This window comes from Maylandia zebra, linkage group LG5, assembly GCF_041146795.1.
Source record: "Maylandia zebra isolate NMK-2024a linkage group LG5, Mzebra_GT3a, whole genome shotgun sequence".
Taxonomy (NCBI): Eukaryota; Metazoa; Chordata; class Actinopteri; order Cichliformes; family Cichlidae; genus Maylandia; species Maylandia zebra.
The window spans coordinates 39,649,402-39,653,572 of NC_135171.1; the positions used below are offsets into that span (position 1 = coordinate 39,649,402).

A 4,171-nucleotide genomic window follows, 5' to 3' on the forward strand; every position below is an offset into this window, starting at 1 on the left:
ATGTTGGGGTGGGTACAGTTTCCTCTGCGGTGGGGTAGGGTGGGCTGCCCCAGGTCCTGTGGGGCTTGGCAGTGCTGCTGCCGTAGGCCCCGGTCTGGATGGGCCTGGGCTCCCTTGCCTTGGTGGCTACCAGAGGTCGGGGGGGCCTACTGGGGTCAGCGGGGGAGCTGGCCCTAGGGAGAGGCATCCTCCCCTCCCTTCTTTTCCTCCCCGGCTACCTCCCTCTTCCCGCTCCACCACACCCACCCACACAGGTAGGACCTTGGGGTGCGGGTGTGTCACCAGGGTCCAGGGGAGATATGCCCCCCCCCCCCCCCCCCCCCGTCCCCGTCCCCGTCCCCTTCTGGCCACCTGTGCCTCAATTTTATCTCACAACTTAGACATCCACATTACTTACATTCTCATAACACACACACATATATATAGGGCCTTGAGGGTGGGCACGTTAATGGCATCCAGTGGGCGGTCTGTGTATTCAACCCCACCTCTGCCCACCTCTCAATTTTAAATCCATGTAGACATTGAGGGTTCTCGGGAGGGGCCGTGCTAACACCTGCTGCTCTCTGGTAGCAGCACCATGCTCTCCCTTGTTTTAAATGCACTTTAGAGCAACACGCAGCAACACTACACATGAGCAGGAGGAGGGAGGTATGGGGTCTTCACACACCCCCGTTCTCTACTAGCCATCGGGGCGGGGGGGCTGGGAGGAGATGTTGGCTGTCCGATTGGCCTCCCTACTGCTGCGGAGCCTGGGACGGTCTGCTTGTCTCCACCCCGGTGGGAAGGGTAACATCTCTTGGGTCTGGGTGCTGTTTCCCCCTCTGGGGGCGAGGGTACCTGGACCCGGGGTATAGACTATGTTTGGGGAGTGTGATTGTGTGTACATGTGTGGTGTGTATATATATATATATATATATATTGTCATGAACCGAAGTTCCGTGCGCAAGCTGGACCCAGAAGCAGAACTCACACACCAGGGTAGGAGAGAATAAAGAAACCAAATTTTATTATAACTAAAGGTGTCCCGTGAGGGTAGCCGGAAAAAACAACGTGTGGAACCAGAAAACACCGAAGGACCGGGGAGGTGAGTCGCGCAGGGAACGCCGAGAGCAGGGCTGTGGGAGGCTGCAGAAAAAAAGGAGAAATAGATTACTGGGGTGCGGGAAAAATGGCAGCATACGAGGGAAGGGGGAGTATGCGTCTTACGGTGATAGCCGGGCAGAGTGAACCAGAGGGGGGGCTCCAAAAGGGGTCGAGGCGGCGGGGCTGATCGTGATCCAAATCTCAGGCGGGCAGGTGGACAGGCAGGTGGCTCACAAAAAACGCCGAGTTGTGATCTGAGTACACAGGGCAAAACAGTGTTAGTTCAGATGGATAATTTTTCATAAGGGCTTTCCCGCAGATGTACGTTACCGCTGAGAGACGACTACGGACTGGCGTGGAGCAGCAGGTAGGGCAGGATTAAATAGTCCACCTGGTGATCGCCTGGGATGGGATGCAGGCGTGGGGTTAGCAGCCACGCCCGTGGGCGTGGGCATCCCATCTGAACCCCTGGACGCCGGGCCGCGGACCATGATATATATATATATATATATATATATATATATATATATATATATATATATATATATATATATAAAAACTCCCAGCACGTCCCTGCGGGCGGTTTATCCTTCAAGCTCGGGTCCTCTACCAGAGGCCTGGGAGCTTGAGGGTCCTGCGCAGTATCTTAGCTGTTCCCAGGACTGCGCTCTTCTGGACAGAGATCTCCGATGTTATTCCCGGGATCTGCTGGAGCCACTCGCCTAGCTTGGGAGTCACCGCACCTAGTGCTCCGATTACCACGGGGACCACCGTTACCTTCACCCCCCACATCCTCTCGAGCTCTTCTCTGAGCCCTTGGTATTTCTCCAGCTTCTCGTGTTCCTTCTTCCTGATATTGCTGTCATTCGGAATCGCTACATTGATCACTACAGCCGTTTTCTTCTGTTTGTCTACCACCACTATGTCCGGTTGGTTAGCCACCACCATTTTGTCCGTCTGTATCTGGAAGTCCCACAGGATCTTAGCTCGGTCATTCTCCACCACCCTTGGGGGCATCTCCCATTTTGACCTCGGGACTTCCAGATTATACTCGGCTAAGATGTTCCTGTACACTATGCCGGCCACTTGGTTATGGCGTTCCATGTATGCCTTGCCTGCTAGCATCTTGCACCCTGCTGTTATGTGCTGGATTGTCTCTGGGGCATCTTTACACAGACTGCACCTGGGGTCTTGCCTGGTGTGATAGACCCCAGCCTCTATGGATCTTGTGCTCAGAGCTTGTTCTTGTGCTGCCATGATTAGTGCCTCTGTGCTGTCTTTCAGTCCAGCTTTGTCCAGCCACTAGTAGGATTTCTGGATATCAGCCACCTCCTCTATCTGCCGGTGGAACATACCGTGCAGGGGCCTGTCCTTCCATGATGGTTCCTCGTCTCCCTCCTCTTTCTTAGGTTTCTGCTGCCTGAGGTATTCACTGAGCACTCGGTCAGTTGGGGCCATCTTCCCAATGTATTCTTGGATGTTCGTTGTCTCATCCTGGACTGTGGTGCTGACACTCACCAGTCCCCGGCCCCCTTCTTTGCGCTTAGTGTACAGCCTCAGGGTGCTGGACTTGGGGTGAAACCCTCCATGCATGGTAAGGAGCTTTCTTGTCTTTATGTCAGTGGCTTCTATCTCCTCCTTTGGCCAGCCTACTACCCCAGCAGGGTACCTGATCACGGGCAGGGCGTACGTGTTGATGGCCCGGATCTTGTTCTTACCATTCAGCTGACTCCTCAGGACATGCCTGACCCTCTGCAGGTACTTGGTGGTTGCAGCTTTTCTAGCGGCCTCTTCATGGTTCCCATTCGCCTGCGGGATCCCCAGGTACTTGTAACTGTCCTCTATGTCTGCAATGTTGCCTTCTGGTAGTTCAATCCCCTCAGTTCTGACTACCTTCCCTCTCTTTGTTACCATCCGACTACACTTCTCCAGTCCGAACGACATTCCAATGTCATTGCTGTATAGCCTGGTAGTGTGGATCAGTGAATCGATGTATCGTTCACTCTTGGCATACAGCTTGATGTCATCCATGTACAGGAGGTGGCTGACAACTGCTCCGTTCCGTAGTCGGTATCCGTAGCCAGTCTTGTTAATGATCTCACTGAGGGGGTTCAGGCTTATGCAGAACAGCAGTGGGGACAGAGCATCTCCTTGGTAGATCCCGCACTTGATGGTGACTTGTGCTATGGGCTTGGAGTTGGCCTCTAGTGTTGTACGCCACATCCCCATTGAGTTCCTGATGAAGGCTCTTAGGGTCCCATTGATCTTGTACAATTCTAAGCATTCCAGTATCCAGCTGTGGGGCATTGAGTCATAGGCCTTCTTGTAATCAATCCAGGCAGTGCACAGGTTGGTCAGTCTGGTCTTGCAGTCTCGGCTGACTGTTCTGTCTACCAGTAGCTGGTGTTTTGCACCTCTGGTATTCTTGCCAATCCCTTTCTGTGTCCCGGTCATGTATTGACCCATGTGCCTGTTCATCTTAGCCGATATGATGCCTGACAGGAGCTTCCATGTAGTACTGAGGCAGGTCGGTAGTTGGAGGGGACCGGTCCCTTCTTGGGGTCCTTGGGGATCAGGACCGTCCGACCTTCGGTTAGCCATTCCGGGTGTCTCTCGTTAACTAGCAGCTGGTTCATTTGTGCTGCCAGACACTCGTGGAGTGCAGTCAGCTTCTTTAGCCAGTAGGCGTGAACCATGTCGGGCCCTGGTGCTGTCCAACTCTTCATACTGGAGACCCTTTCTTGGATATCTGCCACTGTGATGGTTACTGGACCCTGTTCAGGGAGGTCGCTGTGGTCTGCCCTCAGATCCACTAGCCACTGAGCATTGCCGTTATGGGTTGCGTCCTTCTCCCATATGCTCTTCCAGTATTGCTCCGTCTCCAGCCTTGGTGGTGCTGTTCTCTTATTATTATTGTTCCCTTGCCACTGAGAGTACACCTTTGCTGGTTCTGTGGAGAACAGCTGGTTTATTCTCCTGCCTTCTATCTCTCTGGTGTACCTCCTCAAGCGGCTGGCCAAGGCTATGAGTCTTTGCTTGGCAGTTTCCAAGGCCTCAGGTATGGACAGCTTGCTGTATTTCTTATGCA

At 53.6% G+C, this 4,171-nt stretch overlaps 1 long non-coding RNA gene across 1 annotated transcript; it reads right to left on the reverse strand.

Annotated features, from left to right (window-relative positions):
• Window positions 1-1,017: 1,017 nt before the first annotated feature.
• LOC143418538 (uncharacterized) lies at window positions 1,018-1,480 on the reverse strand. The gene is made up of 3 exons (XR_013098522.1): window positions 1,414-1,480; window positions 1,207-1,337; window positions 1,018-1,125 (listed from the first exon to the last, which is right to left on the reverse strand). It is a non-coding gene; the product is annotated as an uncharacterized LOC143418538 (long non-coding RNA).
• Window positions 1,481-4,171: the final 2,691 nt, after the last annotated feature.